Source organism: Moschus berezovskii, chromosome 16, assembly GCF_049115385.1.
Source record: "Moschus berezovskii isolate FMDL1 chromosome 16, NW_MosBer_1.0, whole genome shotgun sequence".
In the NCBI taxonomy this organism is placed as follows: Eukaryota; Metazoa; Chordata; class Mammalia; order Artiodactyla; family Moschidae; genus Moschus; species Moschus berezovskii.
This window is the reverse complement of record NC_142475.1, coordinates 4,120,789-4,142,655: the sequence shown is the minus strand read 5'-3', so window position 1 is coordinate 4,142,655 and position 21,867 is coordinate 4,120,789. Positions and strand designations below refer to the sequence as shown.

The 21,867-nt window shown below is 43.7% G+C and overlaps 1 protein-coding gene across 1 annotated transcript in view; it reads right to left on the bottom strand.

Moving 5' to 3' along the window:
* RALYL (RALY RNA binding protein like) overlaps positions 1-21,867 on the bottom strand; it is a 412,556-nt gene that overhangs the window by 293,408 nt on the left and 97,281 nt on the right. The gene's annotated exons all lie outside the window — the stretch shown is intronic.

Sequence of the window (21,867 nt, the reverse complement as noted above, 5' to 3'; positions counted from 1 at the left end):
TGGAAGCACAGAGCATCCCACGAAGAGAGATACGTGTACCACGCAGCAACCCAGAGCACTGGGAACTGCCCACTGGTTCCTAACCCCGGCCGCTGCTGCTGAGCTCAGTAAGACGGCTCTCTGGAGAGGACTGGGAAGACATTTAGGAGAGCGAGATTCAGAATGAGTGTATCAGCACCGAAGCTTCCTCCAAACAATGTCCTGATACAAAGACGTCACCATAGACAGGGATTTCAGAGACCGTGATTCTGAACAGAGCATTGGAAAAGTATCACAGTCGAAAGGGAATCGTTCCAAGAGAATTGCATCAACTAATGGGAACAAAGGTCCGTCTAGTCAAGGCTATGGTTTTTCCCGTGGTCATTATGCATGTGAGAGTTGGACTGTGAAGAAAGCTGATCGCCGAAGAATTGATGCTTTTGGACTGTGGTGTTGGAGAAGACTCTTGAGAGTCCCTTGGACTGCAAGGACATCCAACCAGTCCATTCTAAGGGAGATTGATCCTGGGTGTTCATTGGAAGGACTGATGCTAAAGCTGAAACTGCAATACTTTGGCCACCTCAAGCGACGAGTTGACTCACTGGAAAAGACTCTGATGCTGGGAAAAGTTGGGGGCGGGAGGAGAAGGGGATGACAGAGAATGAGATGGCTGGATGGCATCACCGACTCGATGGACATGAGTTTGAATGAACTCCGGGAGTTGGTGATGGACAGGGAGGCCTGGCGTACTGTGATTCATGGGGTCGCAAAGAGTCGGTCATGACTGGGTGACTGAACTGAACTGAACTGAACTGAATGGGAAAAATAGGATTCTGAACTGGGGAGGGGAATGCCAAATTTTGAGAGTTTAGAAGCTTTTTTTTTTAGGTCATATTCAGTCCAGTCCAAAAATGACATGAACCATGTCCTTTTATGGTTGCAATAACTTAAAGCTACCTAGAATGTCAAATTAAAGATATGCTATTAAAGAACAAAAGCATACAGATGGTGCTATAAATATTTAAGATGGAGGGAAGCACTGGTACCGATTTTACTTTTTCCAGAATCCGTCAGGGCTTTAAATTTTATTTCAAATAGAGATTTGATTAGTCCTTCAGCATCATGTGACATAAAGCCCGTGAACACACAGTAAACTGTAAGGTTCTCCACCAACACCAGATATTTGGTGGTGCGCAGTTCAGTTCAGTTCAGTTGCTCAGTCATGTCCGACTCTTTGCGACCCCATGGACTGCAGCACACCAGGCCTCCCTGTCCATCACCAACTCCCATTGAGTTGGTGATGCCATCCAACCATCTTATGGTGGTGTTTCTCTATTCTAAATTATCTAAATCATTATCTAGATTATTTGATTAATAACTACTCTAAAACATTATTAATCAAAGATTAAGACAGATACTCTGGTAATACATGCTAAATCTGGCAGAAACATACACTCAATGGAATGTAATTTGATGACATACTTCTGTACAAGTACCCAGTGATTTTTAATAACTGTAATACTTGGTTCAGGCTGTTAGGGATATTAAATGGAAGTCCTCTGTTCAGGCTGTTCTGACCTGACAGCTTGCTTGCTGTAAGAACAAGACAAGGAGTGCCATAGACAAGAAAGGAAGCAGATCTTGGAATTGTTGAGTCCCTAGAGGGGTTCTGGCCAACTGAAAGTCAGGCTTAACAACACTCCAAGATTTACAAGACAAAGCAAACAGAATTTCAAGAAAGATTAATGCAAAACCAGAGCAGCAGTTCGAGAGCAAACTGATGATCCTATCAGTTTAAGGCCTGAGATTGTAAGTGGGAACCCTTAGACTACAAAGATGGGCAAAATGAAGTACAAAATGGTATGGACATAATGGAAGATATTAAAAAGAGGTGGCAAGAATACACAGAAGAACTATACAAAAAATATCTCCATGACCCAGATAACCACGATGGTGTGATCACTAACCTAGAGTCAGACATCCTGGAATGTGAAGTCAAGTGGGCCTTAGGAAGCATCACTACAAACAAAGCTAGTGGAGGTGATGGAATTCCAGTTGAGCTATTTCAAATCCTGAAAGATGATGCTGTGAAATATGCCAGCAAATTTGGAAAACTCAGCAGTGGCCACAGGACTGGAAAAGGTCAGTCTTCATTCCAATCCCAAAGAAAGGCAATGCCAAAGAATGCTCAAACTACCGCACAATTGCACTCATCTCACACACTAGTAAAGTCATGCTCAAAATTCTCCAAGCCAGGCTTCAACAGTACTGGAACTGTGAACTTACAGATGTTCAGGATGCATTTAGACAAGGCAGAGGAACCAGAGATCAAATTGCCAACGTCCATTGGATCATCAAAAGAGCAAGAGAGTTCCAGTAAAACACCTACTTCCACTTCTTTGATTACACTAAAGCCTTTGACTGTGTGGATCAAAACAAACTGTGGAAAATTCTTAAACGGATGGGAATAACAGACCACCTAAACTGCCCCGTGTGAAACCTGTATGCAGGTCAAGAAGCAACAGTTAGAACGAGACATGGAACAACGGACTGATTCCAAATTAGAAAAGGAGTTCGTCAAGGCTGTATATTGTCACCCTGCTTATTTAACTTCTATGCAGAATACATCATGAGGAACACTGGGCTGGAAGAAGTACAAGCTGGAATCAAGCTTGCCGGGAGAAATATCAATAACCTCTGATATGCAGATGACACCACGCTTATGGCAGAAAGCGAAGAGGAACTAAAGAGTCTCTTGATGAAAATGAAAGAAGAGAGTGAAAAAGTTGGCTTAAAGCTCAACATTCAAAAAACTAAGGTCATGGCATCTGATCCCATGACTTCATGATGAATAGATGGGAAAATAATGGAAACAATGACAGATTTTATTTTCCTGGGCTCCAAAATCACTGCAGATGGTGACTATAGTCACGAAATTTAAAAATGCTTGCTCCTTGGAAGAAAAGCTATGACCAACATAGACAGCATATTAAAAAGCAGAGACATTATTTTGCCAATAAAAGTCCATCTAGTTAAAGCTATGGTTTTTCCAGTGGTCATGTACGGATATGAGAGTCAGACTATAAAGCAAGTTGAGTGCCCAAGAATTGATGCTTTTGAACCGTGGTGTTGGAGAAGACTCTTGAGAGTCCCTTGGACTGCAAGGAGATCCAACCAGTCCATTCTAGAGGAGATCAGTCCTGGGTATTCATTGGAAGGACTAATGTTGAAGCTGAACTCCAGTCCTTTGGCCACCTGATGCGAAGAGCTGACTCATTTGAAAAGACCCTGACGCTGGGAAAGATTGAGGGCGGGAGGAGGAGGGGACGACAGAGGATGAGATGGTTGGATGGCATCACCGACTCGATGGACATGAGTTTGTGCGAGCTCCCAGTAACGGTGATGGACAGGGAGACCTGGCGTGCTGCAGTCCATGGGGTCGCAGAGAGTGAGACCCAATGGAGGGACTGAACAGCAACAACTCAAACTGCAATTCTGAAGTTGCACCAGTGGAAGATACACTGCGGTGACCTTTTTCCAACTGGGACTCCAGATTGCTATTACACAGGACTTCCCGCTGCTGTCTGAGTCTGCCTGTCACTCAGAACCCAATTTGGAGCTGTATGCACTGTTATTCCCCTTTACTGTTCTATTTCTCTTTCCGTTTACTGATTGCTTATTGAAAGTCAGATAGATAACTCTATTAAATATTGGAATTATTTATTTGTGTATAAGGAGTGTTTTTGTCGTTTTTGTTAACAAATTCTTCTAATCTGAGATGAAAGTTGAAACTTTCGGCGAAACGTTGACAAAATTTGCATTCAATCAATCACAATGAAATAGCACTCTTTTCTGAAGTGGTTATATATTTCTGTTTGGTTTCTTTTTCCTGATTTTTTTCTGCCATCTGAAATTTCATCTGAAACAATCTGTGGCTGGCTGTGAATACTTATTTAATTAATATCCCTTGTCAAAAGGAACCTAAAATTTTCAGGGGAGTATTCTGGTAAGTTTAAACCTCTTTTATTACATCTAACCCTAACCTGCATGGAGTTTCAAAATTAGTATGAGGAAAAGTGGAGAACGGGCGCCATCGCGTGGCTAACACTGAGTAATACAGCAGCAGCAGCGTGGCGGGGAGTTTTCTACAGGGAACTGGCAAAGGGTTTAGAGCGTAAAGCGGGCGGAGCGACCAGAGCCCGGACGCGTGGACCGCGGCCCAGGGCCCCGCCTGGGCTCCGCGGGCTGAGGGTCCGGGTGCTCACATTTCCCTGTCCTCTGCCCGGGGGTCCTCGCTCGGACTTGCGTGGGTGCAAGGCGCTCAGTCGTGTCCGACTCAGCGACCCCACGGCCTGTAGCCCCCCAGGCTCCTCTCTCCACGGGATTCTCCAGGCAGCATCACCGGAGCGGGCTGCATGCCCTCCTCCAGCACCTTGCCCCCCGGGGGTGAAGCCCGAGTCCCCTGCATGTCCGGTGCCCGCCGGCGGGTTCTTGACCAGGAGCGCCCTGCTGCAAACCTGCGTGAGCTGCAAACCGTCCTTCAAGAGTTTGTAATCCTTGATTCCACGTGCCCACCTTGCAGCCTCTGCTTAATGCACCCAATTGAAAACTCCCTCCGCACACTTCCCCAAGAGAACTTTTATGAAGGTCAGTGACGATCTCAATATTAAGAGAATACAAATTCAGTTCTGCTGCTGTTGGCCGTTTACCACTGGAAAAAGTGAAACTTAAGGGTGTTTTGCAAAATACTAATTGGGAAATTTATTAATTTCACAAACGCATCTGTTCTAATCACTATGCTTCCCATACATAACAAGCAATGCCTTTTAAACTGAATATGGCAGTAGTTATTTCATGAGGTGAATTAGATCAAGCTATTGTTTCATGCCTTTGAACTAATATTATAATTTAACTCAATTCTTTACCTAATGCACAACCTGTTCCTATTGAAACTTTAAACAATAAAATAAAATAACAAATACAACTGCATGTCATAACTGAGGAACAAAATTGATCTAATATTTGAAAATGGAATGAAACTAAGAACAAGCTCTTCATACCTGGCCGCATTCCAGTTTCTGTTAGTCTTATCACTATTATTATTATTTGTTACTAGGAACTGTGTATGTTGCAATCATGATTAATTTTTAGTGAGCTACACATCTTGAATTTTGACCATATGTGATGGGTACAAAGCCTTCAAAAGACATAGTCACTTAAAATTTCACAAGACTATCTCATAGAACTGTGGAATCTATCTAACTTTCACTTTACACAAGGCTTCAGATCCATCATCTAATAGTTTATCCCCATACAGGTAACAACTTGGGATTTTTACTCCAAATCTTACGCCTTGAAATAAGAATGGGTCTGTTTTTCAAACATCAAAATACTTTTTTCTCGCTTTATTTCACATTATATACTACATAAGCTTTTCATGATCCATAGGACTTTATGTTGGCAGAGTTTACACATCGCACAGATGCTTGGATCCTTCTCATAGGATAGTAAGGAAACCAGGGGTTTATTTTATGAGCTTTAAAGGACTTTTCTAGAAAAATTATACCAATGCCCATGAGATTCTGTGGAGCTCATGGCCTGTCTTCTCACCCAGGCACACTAGCCCTCAGGGAATTCTTCTTCTTCCAACATTTGTGGCTGCTGTTTTTCTGGGAAATCCTGACCACCTCGGTAAAAACCTGCTCAAAGTTCAATGGCTCCAATTAGGTTATAAAGATTGTTCAGTGCCTGGGATATGGTCTGGCCAGTAAATAATGAATGTTCATGTCTGAGACTGAATTCTGAGTTGGAAGAAAATCACTGTTGAGATTTATCTGACATTATCAATAAAGCAAACCCTTCTATATTTTCCCTAGAACAAAATTTGAAGAAGGCTTTCATGCTGAAATGCAGCTTGGGACTAGCGTTTCGCTTGCGTCTCTCTGGGTTATTACCACCCACTGCTGGCCCCGCTTCGAGGCGTCAACGCATCTGTCCACTCGTGTTTATAGAGGCGCAGGTCAAGTTCTCGCTCACCACTACTTTTGCCTTGAATCGTTCCCTCCACAGTTCTGTTATTGGCACAGTATGGGTTTTCTGTGGCTTCTCCTGATTCATTTCATACATTCAAGATTTTAACTCAAATATTTAAACTATATTATTAAAATAATTATACAGATACAGTTTCATGAACAATAAGTGCTATGTCTACAGAAGCCTGTGCTAAAGGGTAAATTAGCTTCACAAAAAAGGGACCTAGAAATAATGCCTGGATTAACACACCCTAGATTTAGGAATCCACATAAGGTTGACATCACACACTTTCAGAACAGTCGCTTTTCAGAGGGTGGGTTGAAATTTCGAACCCACCCTTTACAGTCTACCTCAGCACCCATGAGGTTATTGCCACCCATACTGCAAATTAATGCAACAAGTGCTGGGCTGCGCTGAATTTGCTTTTGTTCTTCATGAAGGGTCTGTAGTCAAGTTCTCATGGAACCTATTGAGTTAGATGAAGTCGACTGTTTAAAGCTGACTAATCGAACTTAATTTGACTCTGCAAAACTTTTGTTGAGAGACTCGGTGGTTGAAATTCTTTTATGGAGTGAGGTAGCACAAAACCTCACGTCAACACTGACTGCATGTTCTGTGCAAAGGCCCAAGCTAAGCACTAAGATGCTGCCTGGCTTTTCTTTTTTTTTATTTTTCATAATTTTTAACATGATAGCGAAAAAAGAAGACTAGCTGCTGGAAGCTGATATGGTTGGGAATTAAGATTTAACAGGAGAGACCATCACTCTTCTCTGAAACTAGTTAAATTAGGTAAACTAAACTCAATTTAGTAAAAAGAGTATAGAAAAAAAGTGATGATGCATTTCAGAAAAATTTCCATAGAATATCACAAAGCATCTTAAAGTGGAACTTTATGAGATGGTTCTACTTAAAAGGAAATGTGCCTAGGTTTAGTTATTAAATTTTTTGAAATCCCTATTAGCCATTGGTACTGTAAAAAAGATTGAAAATATGATGGCACACAAGCAAATAAGTGGCTTCTGCTTACACAGTCTAATTTTACAGTAATTTATGCTATCGTTCCCCAAGGGCAGGGATCGGGAAGATGTTTTCCTGAAGTCAGGAAATGCCATATGCGACATGGGTGAGGCATCCTCCTTACCCTGCAAAATGTGCATGTGTTTTCAGAAGAACACATTGAGAAAAAGGGAAGACACATTTGACCACGGTACCAGCATTTTATCAGCTAGCACACTCGTTTGTACAGACCTCTGCAGAAACAAAATAGTTGAATTCAATAACATCCAAGGTCCCTTCCAACCTCAAACGTTGAAGAATCTGCAAAGTGTCCCACAGGCAAGTTAAGCAACCTATTCTAGAGGAAGATTGAAGAGCTAGGCCCAGAGTCCACTAGGCCCAGAGACAGGGAGGTGTAGGTTGATTATACGCTTATAATTTCAGCTCGGAATCCCGGCACAGAGGATCCCGGCACAGAGGGAGCGACTTCTTCCCTGTTCTTGAAAGATCAGTGCTGACACCAACACTGAAACCTACACGGCACGTACTACTAATCCCACTAATAACAGGAAGAACTAAACTGACTTGGCCCTTACTAAGGACTAAGCAGGCAGAGAGATGGTGCTTTAAATTTGTTGATATTTGAAAATTAATCTCAGCAAACAGTACTGCTCATATCAGTTCTATGACGTAGCTGCTACTGTATAATCGCAAAATGTAATTTAATAAAACATTAAGAAAAACATTATACCAGGATTTCAAACTGAATCCCAAACAGGTGTATTGGTAAAAAGCATGTATATGCCACGTCTAACTACACATAAAAGAATGTCACTGGGGAAGTTCCTATTAATGGATCTCATTTCCAGATGAGGACCTGAAGTCTTACCTACTTAATCGTGGATGGCTCAGCTGGTAAAGAATCTGCCTGCAATGCAGGATACCCCAGGTCAATACCTAGGTCGGGAAGATCCCCTGGAGGAGGGCATGGCAACCCACTCCAGTATCCTTGCCTGGAGAATCTCATGGACAGAGGAGCCTGGTGGGCGACAGTCCATGGGTTCGCAGAGTAGGACACGACTGAGCGACCAAGCCCAGCACAGCACAGAGCTTATAAACTGTAGAGTTCTGTCTTGAAAGGGCAGACACCTTGCCTCAAAATACTATATGATGAAGCCCAGAGATAGAAGGTGGCTTGTCGGCCTCAAATTCTGTAACTTTTGACGTAGGAGTGGAAAAGTTTCTATATGGAATTTCTCAAGCATTATGAAGTAAATTCAGTTCAGTTCAGTTCAGTTGCTCAGTTGTGTCTGACTCTCCGCGACCCCATGAATCACAGCACGCCAGTCCTCCCTGTCCATCACCAACTCCCGGAGTTCACTCAAACTCATGTCCATCAAGTCGGTGATGCCATCCAACCATCTCATCCTCTGTCATCCCCTTCTCCTCCTGCCTTCAATCTTTCCCAACATCAGGGTCTTTTCAAATGAGTCAACTCGTCGCATGAGGTGGACAACGTATTGGAATTTCAGCTTCAGCATCAGTCCTTCCAATGAACACCCAGGACTGATCTCCTTTAGGATGGACTGGTTGGATCTCCTTGCAGTCCAAGGGACTCTCAAGAGTCTTCTCCAACACTACAGTTCAAAAGCATCAGTTCTTTGGTGCTCAGCTTTCTTTATAGTCCAGCTCTCACATCCATACACGACCACTGGAAAAACCATAGCTTTGAATAGACGGGCCTTTGTTGGCAAAGTAATACCTCTGCTTTTTAATACGCTGTCTAGGTTGGTCGTAACTTTTCTTTCAAAGATCAAGTGTAATACAGTGTAAACTAGGAAAATATTTGAGAGATTACAAAACCTATGATAATATTGATCCTTTTATTGAGTAGGGCAGTGTAATTTTTCACAGTGTAAAATGAAGAAAGTGGTGCTCAGAAAAGTTTAAAAAAAAAAACTTCTGAAGATCTCAAAAGAATCTAAATTGGATTGAGTGACTTCTCTGTGCCGAGCACAATAGGAATGTAAACTTGAGAAATTCTCATGTCAGGAGAAGCATGGAGATGAGCTTTGTCTCATTTAGAGTTAAAGAATTCACTTATCAGAGAGATTACTGATATCCCACGACAGCCCAGCGTTGACAAAAAGTACTGGCTATCCATGGGCTTCCCTGGTGGCTCAGAGGTTAAAGCGTCTGCCTCCAATGCGGGAGACCGGGGTTCGACACCTGGATCGGGAAGATCCCCTGGAGAAGGAAACGGTAACTCACTCCAGTATTCTTGCCTGGAGAATCCCATGGACGGAGAAGCCTGGTAGGCTACAGTCCACAGGGTTGCAAAGAGTCGGACACGACTGAGCGACGGAACGGATGGATCCATGGACAAGACAGACCGAGCGTGTGTCACGGGACTCCACAGTCCTCGCGTGTGGTTGGCTGGTTCTGTGACACTGTGACCTGCACAGCGGCACGGGCCCTAAGAAGAACCTGAACTTGACTTAACGCTCTGCCGTTTTCAGAAGTGATCAACCAGAGGCTCCACATTCATTTTGCACTGCTGTTGCTGTTCAGTCGCTCAGTCGTGTCTGACTCTGTGACCCCATGGACTGTGGCCCGCCAGGCTCCTCTGTCCATGGGCTTCTCTAGGCAAGAATGCTGGAGTGGGTTGCCATTTCCTTCTCCAGGGGATCTTCCCAACCCAGGAATCAAAGCCACGTCTCCTGTGTCTCCTGCCTTGGCAGGTGGGTTCTTTACCCACTGAGCCATCGTAGCCAGCTCTGACCAGAAGCATTGGCATCATTTGAGAGGTTTTTAGAAATATAGCCTTGCAGGCTGCACTCGGATCTTCTGGGTCAGAAGCTGCACCACAAACAGGATCCCCGGGTGGCAACTGTGCTGTCAGCTTTGACAAGCGCTGATGCGCTGAGTCCAGGACTGGGCCTGCGTCTTCACTTGCTGACTCCCTGTGAGTTTGGGCAGATCACATAACTTCTCAAAGTCCGAGAATCTTCACTTTCAAGATGTGGAAAAGAGCAGTTACTAAATTAAATATCGCAGCAGGACACTTAGCGCGGTGACATGCGCATGGGAAGAGCTGGTCAATGTTAGCTCCGTATTACCATTGTTATTATGGCCTCACTATATATTTATCAGTTCAGTTCAGTTCAGTTCAGTCGCTCAGTCGTGTCCGACTCTCCTCGACCCCATGAATCACAGCACGCCAGGCCTCCCTGTCCATCACCAACTCCCGGAGTTCACTCAAACTCATGTCCACAGAGTCGCTGATGCCATCCAGCCATCTCATTCTCTGTCGTCCCCTTCTCCTCCCGCCCCCACCCTTTCCCAGCATCAGAGTCTTTTCCAGTGAGTCAACTCGTCGCATGAGGTGGCCAAAGTATTGCAGTTTCAGCTTTAGTGTTCCAGTGAACACCCAGGATTGATCTCCTTTAGAATGGACAGGTTGGATCTCCTTGCAGTCCAAGGGACTCTCAAGAGTCTTCTCCAACACCACAGTTCAAAAGCATCAATTCTTCGGCCATCAGCTTTCTTCACAGTCCAACTCTCACATCCATACATGACCACAGGAAAAACCATAGCCTTGACTAGACGGACCTTTGTTGGCAAAGTAATGTCTCTGCTTTTTAATATACTATCAAGGTTGGTCATAACTTTCTTTCCAAGGAGTAAGCGTCTTTTAATTTCATGGCTGTAATCAGCAACTGCAGTGATTTTGGAGCCCCAAAAAATAAAGTCTGACACTGTTTCCACTGTTTTTCCATCTATGTCCCACGAAGTGATGGGACCAGATGCCATGATCTTTGTTTTCTGAATGTTGAGCTTCAAGCCAACCTTTTCACTCTCCTCTTTCACTTTCATCAAGAGGCTTTTGAGTTCCTCTTCACTTTCTGCCATAAGGATAGTGTCATCTGCATATCTGAGCTTATTGATATTTCTCCCAGCAATCTTGATTCCAGCTTGTGCTTCTTCCAGCCCAGCGTTCCTCATGATGTACTCTGCATATAAGTTAAATAAGCAAGGTGACAATATACAGCCTTGATATACTCCTTTTCCTATTTGGAACCAGTCTGTTGTTCCATGTACAGTTCTGACTGTTGCTTCCTGACCTGCATACAGGTTTCTCAAGAGGCAGGTCAGGTGGTCTGGTATTCCCATCACTTTCAGAATGTTCCACAGTTTATTGTGATCCACACAGTCAAAGGCTTTAGCATAGTCAATGAAGCAGAAATAGATGTTTTTCTGGAACTCTCTTGCTTTCTCCATGATCCAGCAGATGTTGGCAATTTGATCTCTGGTGCCTCTGCCTTTTCTAAAACCTGCTTGAACATCTGGGAGTTCACTAAAGCTATATAAATAGCTTTGCTGCTTCAGTAGTTATTGGCAACGCTATTCAGGGACTTAAAGCTTTGCCTAACTCCTTCTCAGATGCATTACTTTATTTTAATGGATTCCTGTGTGTGAAGTCGCTTCAGTCATGTCCGACTCTGTGACCTAAGGACTAAAGCTTTAGAACCAGCCAGGCTCCTCTGTCCCTGGGATCCTCCAGGTGAGAATACTGGAGTGGGTTGCTATTTCTTCCTCCAGGGGATCTTCCCGACCCAGGAATTAAAGTCAAGTCTCTTGTGTCTCCTGAATTGCCAAGTGGATTCTTTACCACTGAGTCACTCTTAAGAGTCAGTGTCTTTCACTTGGCAGGTAAGTATTCAGTATATTCTAACTACTGTTTTCAGGATTATTATTAAAAGTCAGGAAAATGTCATGTGAGCTTTCTCCCAAAATTTTATGATTACATTTAGAATCAATTATTTCTTGAAAGGATGAATACATGGTAAAACATTTTTAGGGCTGTATATTTTTTAAAAAGTGAACCTTTTCTGTTTCTACTCTTTGCAACTAAACTTACTGTGCTAACATTTATTTTTTTAAAGGATTTATTCTTAGGTCTTATGAAAACAGAGACTCAGTTTTCTGATGTAATTCTATAAGACAAGCATAACTCTTTCCATTTAAAATCTTTTACACTGAAATTCCATGTTTACCTATATATTTTATATTTTCCAGCATTTGATTTACTTAATCAAAGTAATACATAAACCCCTAATCTTTTCAAGAGCTTTTGCACTCCATGAACTTGGATCATAAGTAAACACTCTGCAACCACCTTCAAAGGAAGGAGTGAACATAATCCATTCTGCACAGTGTATTTTACTACCAAAACTAAATTATATTTACTGCAAAATATAAGCAGTTTACATGCAGTGACATCCTTTTTCTTTGCAGGTGTCACCATGGGTTCATTTTAAACTTGCATTAGCAATGCTGTTCTAAGCACATTGAACATAGTTGTCATATTCTTTTTATCCCTGTTTACTCAGAGCACATTTAAATGATTTTTGTAATTTTCCATTTTACACCGAACCACACAAAACAGCCCTCCCAAAGTAACACAGCGATATACATTTTTCAAAATTCTCATATTGCTCTAACAAAAAGCAAAGAAAATGTGATACCTCAAATAAAAGAATCATGTGCTCTCCGAAAAGAATATTGAAGCTTATTGATTTTTATTGTGTCTTGTCCTGGAGCACAGCAATAGGCTGGATCTATTTTCTTACTCATAGTTACTTCCCAAAGCAGGTAATGGCTGCTTATTGGCTTTATAAAATGCATTAGAGGTCTTGTTCTGGCTCAGATATAAGCAGTGTGTGTACTGGTAACAAAGCACGCAAATGTGAGATTCTGTCAGAGGCACTGTGTTTTTCTGCTGTGCTTTTGTGACATCTGCCTTCTGGTAATGGATATGACCAGGTATTCTTGACTTGAGTTACACATTGAAAACCGCACGAGCCACTTCTGATGCTGTTTTTGTAATAAATAACTTTTTTTTTTAGGTCTCGCAGATGACACCAGAGCCAGAAATCCTAAATAATAATAAATATATTTGACCATGAGAAACAAAATTCTCTAGATTGAAAACTTCTATATGGCAAGCAGACAAACCACAATCCAAGAGAAAAACTCAGCCTATATTAGAAAACCGGCTAATAGCATTACTAAGAAAGAGCTCTGATTAGTAAGACAAATATACAAGTAACCATTACAAAAAAAAGGAATAGTGAATTCATAAAAAAAAAACAAAGACAAAAACATAGGAAAAAATTGAAGTTCAAAGAAAGGAAATCCCATATTTTATCCTTCAAAATGATAATGCTTTGTGTTATAGGGTTGTGTACCCACCACAGCTGTGGCTGTAATCGTAAAATTTCTAAACTATTCTCAAGACCACAATATATCTCTAGGATAGAGGAAATACGGATCAATGAACTATGATGAAAAGAAAGCAGATGGAAAATATTTCTAAAGACAGAAATGTGATATGCAAATCCCTAACAGGAGGCTTGGCCACATAATTACTGCATTAATCAAACACGCAGCCCACTCCAGTATTCTTGCCTGAGGAACGCCGTGGACAGAGGAGCCTGGCGGGACAGAGTCCATGGGGTCACAAAAGGGTTGGACATGACTCAACAACTAACAGGAGTGTGAGTCAGGGTTAAGCAAGGGACAACGTGATGAAAACACCCAGATGAAATCCCAGCTTTCAAATGTGCATGTGTGTTTACACACGAACACACAAACACAGACACCTCTGTACCTGAGATGCCAATGGCCATGGTTATAGGAGCTCTGGATAGGGGGACCATCTAGACAGTGCTTGCTAAAACTCTCCTGGTTTTAAAAATCAAGGTACTGCATTCTGGGAACTCCCTCAGGCCCAGGAAACCTGGGATGCTGTCACCCTTGGAAGAAAAAGTGTTAGCAAAATGGAAAATATGTGTATATCGTTGATAATTTTTATAAAAATAATTACCTTACCTCTTTGATGTATATAGTAACTTCTAGGATGTTAATGACTTTCTCTATGCATTAACCTGTGAGTCACTTACTGGAAAACCCTATTGAATAGGCTATTTACAAAAAGCACCCAACGGCCTAGTCACAGAACACCACTTCTAGATTTTTGCAAGGTAAGATAAACCATGATAAAATAACACTGTGGATGTGGACGTTAAGATCTGAATGCCTGAGAGAAACAGCGTGCCAGGATCAACAATACACCTCATGCTGGGATCTTAGTCTCTGAAGTCATTCTCCATTGAACAAAATCATGAGCTCCCTGGGGAAATGACTGATTCTGGGACTGGGACAGGGGATAGACAACACAAGCCTGGAATACCTTGCAGCATCAGAGATTAAGAACGTTCTGCAGCACACACACACACACACACCGGAGGGGCTATTCGAAAAGCACAGGGCCCAACTGAAAGACCTCCGAATGGTCAAAGCTGGAACAGCGTGAGCAGCACGGTACTGTTCAGTTCAGTTCAGTCGCTCAGTCATGTCCGACTCTTTGCGACCCCATGGACTGCAGCACACCAGGCCTCCCTGTCCATCACCAACTCCAGGAGTTTACTCAGACTCATGTCCATTGAGTTGGTGATGCCATCCAACCATTGGACTGTAGTTATAACTATACATATTTGCTGCAAAGTCACTTCAGTCGTGTCTGACTCTGTGCGACCCCACAGACAGCAGCCCACCAGGCTCCGCCGTCTCTGGGATTCTCCAGGCAAGAACACTGGAGTGGGTTGCCATTGCCTTCTCCAATGCATGAAAGTGAAAAGTGAAAGTGAAGTCGCTCTTCCCGACCCCATGGACTACAGCCTACCAGGCTCCTCCACCCATGGGATTTTCCAGGCGAGAGCACTGGAGTGGGTTGCCATTGCCTTCTCCAATACATATTTATGTGTATGTGTATGTGCTAAGTTGCTTCAGTCATGTCTGACTCTTTGCAACCCCATGGACTCCAGGCTCTTCTGTTCAAGGGATTCTCCAGGCAAGAATACTGGAGTGGGTTTCTGTACAGTTCTCCAGGGGAATTTTCCCAACCCAGGATTGAACTTGTGTCTTTTATGTCACCGCATTAGCAGGCGGATTCTTTACCACTAGCACCACCTGGGAAGCCTCATATTTGTGTGTACATGTATATAGGTGATATACGTATATGTATGTGTGTGTATACACACACACATACATATACGTATGTGTGTGTATATATACATATACATATACAGTTGAGTAAGCTTATAAATACATGAGAAAAATTCCAAATAAATTATGCAATGTGCTGTGCTGTGCTAAGCCACTTCAGTTGTATCCGATTCTATGACCCTCTGGACTGTAGAGGCTAGGCTCCTCCGTCCATGGGATTCTCCAGGCAAGAAGACTGGAGTGGGTTGCCATTTCCTCCTCCATTATTTCCCCTTGCTGCTGCTAAGTCACTTCAGTTGTGTCCGACTCTGTGCAACCCCAGAGACGGCAGCCCACTAGGCTCCCCAGTCCCTCGTATTCTCTAGGCAAGAACACTGGAGTGGGTTGCCATTTCCTTCTCCAATGCATGAAAGGGAAAAGTGAAAGTGAAGTCACTCAGTCGTGTCCGACTCTAAGCGACCCCATGGACTGCAGCCTACTAGACTCCTCTGTCCATGGGATTTTCCAGGCGAGAGTACTGGAGTGGGTTGCCATTGCCTTCTCCTATTTTCCCTTAAGAACCTGCTAATAGCTTACAAGATCATTCTCAAAAAAAGGAGCAAGAAGAACCCTGGGTGGGACTATGAAACAACCGCGCAAAACACGGACAGCAGCGCAAAGAGCCACTCAGGGGCGGGCAGGAGCCCAGGATGGGTCCGGCAGGGCGGGGAGCCCGGGCTCCGGGGGCAGCGGCGCTAGGCGGCACCGGGACCTCCGGGGAGAGAAGCGTCAGCGAACAGCGAAGCTCTCCCAGCCCCGCTCCAGCGCTGGCGGGCAGCGAGGCAAGAAGGCGACAGAAGGCGCTGCGGGGCCTGGGGCCCCTCTGCTCGTCCCACACCTGGCCCTTCACGGGGCTGTGACCTCACTTGAGGACATCTGGATGCACGTGCTCAAGGGCAGGCATGGTCCAAGCCTTGGCTAACAGCAGTCCTGGGGCCACTGCGGGCCCTGGGGTTCCTCGCCCCCTTGGGGAGAGCGAACCTGGAGAGCAGGCTCCAGGCCCTTGGAGCTGGCTTGGAGCCTCCGGATAGGGAATGTGAGGATCTCCAGTCTTGAGGTTGCAATTTAGAACAAACTACTCACTGAGTGTCTGTGGACAGCCGCTGCCTATAAACCCTCTGCTAGAAGAACTCAAGGTGGTATCTGCAAAAACTGGGAGTAAAAGCCTAAGAACTTAGCAACAACTTGACGCAGTAATTTTATGTCTGTTGAAACTAAGAATAAAAAAAAAATTGGAGGTTTACAATTTGTATATCGCTTAAAATAAGGGTTATCTTTCTAGAAATTTATTTTTATTGCATTTTATAAAAATACAGATGCTCTCCTCCCCCACGGGGTCCCGAAGTCTGCTCTCCATGTCTGCCTCTTGCTGCCCTGCAAACAGGACCATCTCTACCGTCTTCCTAGATTCACACATGTGCATTAATATATGACATTTGTCTGTCTCTTTGGGACGATCTGAGAGAGTAGAATTGAAACATATACATCGCCATACGTAAAATACATAGGCAGTGGGAACTCAGTATATGATGCAGGGAATCCAGAGCTGGTGCTCTGTGATAACCCCGTGGGGCGGGATGGGGAGGGAGGTGGGGAGAAGGTCAAGACGGAGGGGACATATGTACACCTACGGCCGATTCTCGTGGATGTACGGCAAACACCAACACAAGATCGCAAAGTGATTACCCCACAATTAAGAAGAAAATAAAATTTTAAATACATTGATCTTGGTGTTCATGCTAAGTTGTTTCAGTTCACATGCATGCTCACCGTTTGGGATCAATATATTTTAAAATTTTACTTCATTTTTAATTGGAGGATAATCCAATCCTAAACAAAATGGGGGACAAAACTGGGCCCTTCCCCCAAGAGAGTTTGAGAAACACGGTTGAGAAGAAGGATGCAAATTCAGATGCACACACACCCCTGGACCTACAGATTACTTACCATGCGAGGAGAAAAACAGAGGTGGAGCTTTTAAAGATCAGGGTCCAGTGGGCAAAATATTGCTCAATCTGACCGAACTGCCCTGCTTTCTACAGTTTCACGATGGACGAGAGCAGAGTTTGAGCTCTGATTAGGGTTTCTGTCTACCTATGCGCTCAGGTGTGTTGGAACACATTTGAGAAAATTGTTGGATATCTGATCTGATTTCAAATTTTAAGTGAAAAACCTGATTATTGAAACAGGCTTTGTAAACCAGAACATTTTTTTCACATGATGAGTGAAAATTAATTTGTCAAGTGTGTGTGAATGAATTGGCTTCATTCACAACCACGTGTGCTAGTCACTCAGTCGTGTCCAACTCTTTAAGACCCCAGGGACTGTGGCCCACAGGCTCCTCTGTCCATGGAATTCTCCAGGCAAGAATACTGGAGTGGGTTGCCATGCCCTCCTCCAGGGGATCTTCCAGACCCAAGGATAGAACCCAGATCTCCTGCATTGCAGGCAAATTCCTTACCATCTGAGCCACGAGGGAAGCCCATCCATGACCATAATAGAGAAAAAAAGTTTCAAACTATAAGTCTTAATATGATGTCCTCCAAACACTCCTTTTGGACACAGAAAGTGCCTCAGCATTATACAACAGCAAACATTTACAGATGGCCCCGTACTTTTGATAGTTTGACTTAGTATTTTTTGCTTTAGGATGGTGTTGCTGCTGCTGTTGCTGCTAAGTCGCTTCAGTCGTGTCTGACTCTGTGCGACCCCATAGACGGCAGCCCACCAGGCTCCCCCGTCCCTGGGATTCTCCAGGCAAGAATACTGGAGTGGGTTGCCATTTCGATGGTGTTAAAGCGATTCAAATTCAGTGGGAACCATACTGTGAATTTTGATCATTTTTTCAGGCTAACAATATCTGGCCCCATGTTCTCTCATGTCACGACACTGAGCAGTATCATCAAGCTGCAGCTCCCCATCAGCCATGTGGTCACGAGGTTAAACTTCTGATACCTCTATTAATACAACCATCTGGACCCATACAACTGCTCTTAACTGTCATCATAGTATTCAACAAGTCGTATGAGATATTCAACACTTTATTATAAAATAGGCTTTGTGTTAGAAGGCTAATGTAAGTTTTCTAAGCATGTTTCAAGCTAACTAGACTACACTATGATGTTCAGTAGGTTAGGTGTGTAAAATGCATTTCTGATTTACCGTATTTTCAGTGAATGATGGTTTTGTCAGGATGTAACCCATTATAAGTTGCAGAGGATCTGTACAGTGCTATATCTCTTAAAAAGATCTGCTACATCACTTCAAACAATTTGAATTTCTTATTTTGGTTCTTTCTGCTTTCAAATTTTGGAGTCTTAATGCCGCCTTTAACTGTCTGCCAATGTAAAATTCAATTTTGACTTCGAAATTATGCAATAAATACTTTTTTATCCTTTATGTGGATTTTATATTTTTATGCATATAATTTTTGTATATAAATTGAAAAGTGAAAGTATTAGAGGCTCAGTTGTGTCTGACTCTTTGTGAACCCATGGACTGTAGCCCGCCAGCCTGTCCATGGGATTCTCCAGGCAAGAATACTGGGGTGGGTTGCCATGCCCTCCTCCAGGGGATCTTCTCAATTCAGGCATCCAACCCAGGCCTCCCACATTGCAGGCGAATTCTTTACCATTTGAGCCACCTGTATATAAATTATATTTCCTTAAAACTGGTCTATCACCAAAGTTTCAATCTTTCAGCATAAATTAGTTTTATGGTTTTCAATGAGGTAATTACTTAGTCATATAGTCATTAACAAAGTGTGTGTTTAAATAGAAATTAAACAGTCTTAAGAAGCCTATTTCTTTTTGATGTAAAATGGATTTTGCTTTTTATTTAAAAAAACATTGAAAATGGACATATTTTCATACTCTCTGGTAAATGAAGTTTTAGGAGCAGGGATAGATTTCATGTTAATTATAAAATAGCATCACATGAAGCTTTCAAAGTTGTATGTGTTAGGGAAAAAGGAAAGAAAACATATATATATTGAGAATAAGTATATTCTAGTCATACTCTTCTCACCACTCCCATAGATAGTCATGTCGTCAGAGCACTGACTGGCTTCCAAGGATCTGTATTTGTCTCAGTTCACTCTCCCGGTGGAGCATCAGAAAGGCCGAACGAAAAGCTAGCCCCCTGTCTCACGTGTTTCAGAAACACGAGAAACGTGGTCGGCGGCCCACTCAGCCCAGGACCCACCCGGCACCACGCCCAGGCTCGCTAACCTGCCAGGGTCCTTTATCTACTGCTGGGTGACCATTTGCTGAGTCAAAACTTTGTTAATTTTCTCTCACCTGGAACGTGAGATGTACTCCTGCAATTTAAAATCTGTTTTAGATGGGATGGGGAGGGGGGTTCAAGATGGGGAACACATGTAAACCCATGGCTGATTCATAACAATGTATGGTAAAAACCACTATGATATTGTAAAGTAAATAGCCTCCAATTAAAATGAACAAATTAATTTAAAAAATCTGTTTTAGGGTCTGAATTCATATTTAATGCCTCTCCAACCAAGATTACTTTTACAAATGTTCCTAAATTTAGTATTGAATTGTTGCAAATTCTATCTATACTCTGGCTGGATAGGGTCAAAGGAAATGAAGCAAAATCAATAAAAACCAGTAAAAATCTAATACATACTGCTTCTTTTTCACCTTCTACTGCTTTTTCAGGAGAAAGGAGAGGGAAGGAAAGACAAGCAGAAGAAAATAAGAAAGAAGGAAAACAGGGAGGTATGGGAAGGAACAAAAAAGGGAAAGGAAATACTGTTTTAATTTTATTAAGATTAAAAAAAAAGATTTAAACATCATGGAACAACTAAAGTATAGCAATCACCTGTACAACAAGTTAGATTTATCATCTTGAATCACAACACATGCATACACACACCCAACCACACACACAAATATACCACTTCTAGGACAGCATTACTTTCTCAGTGAACATTAACATTTTTCACTGAAATGAAATGCTGAGAAGTCATTAATGCAGGAGCAGAATTAGAACTCAATTCTATGACTCCATGTCTAGGTGTGTAACAGTTTTTTCCTCCATATGATAGCCTTAAGCATATATATTTATAGTATATTGCTCTTTAATGACTAGGCTTTTTATGCTCTTCTTGCAAAAAAGAAAAAAATCCATTATCACAAGACAACATCTATTAACTATGAAAAACCCCAGGGGCATGTATAAAGGTCCCTAGAACAGCAACATCAAGTTGGGTAAACATTTGGAAGCTTACATCCATCACATCTGAGTTATGTGCGTGCAGGGGAAAGATCCTCTGCTTCTGTACAGAAACATTTAAAATATACAGCTATCTTTAAAGGCGCATCAAAATAAATAATATTCAATGAAGTGATTCAGGACGCCATGCTATTTCCTGTATACACAGAATGACTAGAGATTCTTGCACTTTTAAGTAAAATAACATAAAATACGCCTTCAGTCTTTCTCAGTCCCAAGATTTCAGACACAAATGCAACCACCCACTAAATGCAGAGCAAGGGCACGAGTGCTCAAGTCATGTTCCTGCTCGAACAGTCGAGGGACAGATAATCTGCTAACAGTGATCATACTCTATCCAATGACTGAAGAGACTGCTAAACTCCGTCCTTCAGGTTAAGTCACTGAGAAAACTTCATGAAAGAGGAAGGGTGTCAGCAGTGCTTTTTTTTTTTAAAGGAAGGTGTTTACTGTGTGTGTGTGTGTGGGGGGGGGTGCAGGGGCGCCCCAGGAATAGGGCCGCGCCGGGAGCAAGTGGGGGAGTCCGGCGTCAGAGAGCAGCGCGGAAGACTAGGCCTGTGGAATGCAGCGTTCACTGCGCTCTTTACAAGGGAACACGCTACGGGAATGGACGCCAGGGCGAGGCAGGCTTGAACAAGCTTGTGCAACAGAGCATGAGTGCCTGCTAAGTCACTTCATTTCTGTCTGACTCTGTGACCCCATAGACTGCAGCCCGCCAGGCTCCGCTGTCCAGGGGAGTCTCCAGGCAAGGACACTGGAGTGGGTTGCCATGCCCTCCTCCAGGGGATCTTCCGGACCCAGGGATGGAAATCTGCGTGTCTTGTCTCTTGCCCTGGCAGGCAGATTCTTTACCACTAGCACTAACTCCCCTGCAGACAAATTCATTTGCCCCTGGTCCCCGGTAGGTCTGACCTGGCAGGGGTTGTGTTTCAATAGGAAGACCGCCCTCAACGGGCCCCAGGCTCCGATCACAGTCCCATTACTTAAAGAAAGTCAGAATTCAGGGTAGTGTTCTTCACTCAGGAGTAAGGAATGTGTTCGGATACTGAGGCAGGGGCTCTTGCTGGCTGGACCCAAAGGACAGGGAGAAAGCATGATGGACCTCCAGGGGGCCTGAGCGTCTGCAGGGCTCGTCCCAGGCACAGCAGAGTCTAGGGCGAGGAACTCCCCTGCACCGGAGGCCGCTGCGGCTGCTGACACGGACCTCCGCCCCTGAGCAACCGGACAGGGCCGAGCCTGCAGGCCGGGAGCCCTGCCCGCAGCCGAGAGCCTCCCGGAGGTTGGAGGCTGGTGGGGATGAGCAGTGGGTCCCCCGCGGGCGGTGGAGACGGCGCTCTGGGCCGGCGGCCCACACAGGCGTGGGGACCGCGGACACGACGGCGAAGGCTGGGGTGACGGCGCTTACTGCGAAAGGCCGGCAGAAGGCTGAATGTTAGTCCTGGGGGGCTGCTTACAACAGTTTGCCGAGGCTCTGCTGCTGCTGCTGCTGCTGCT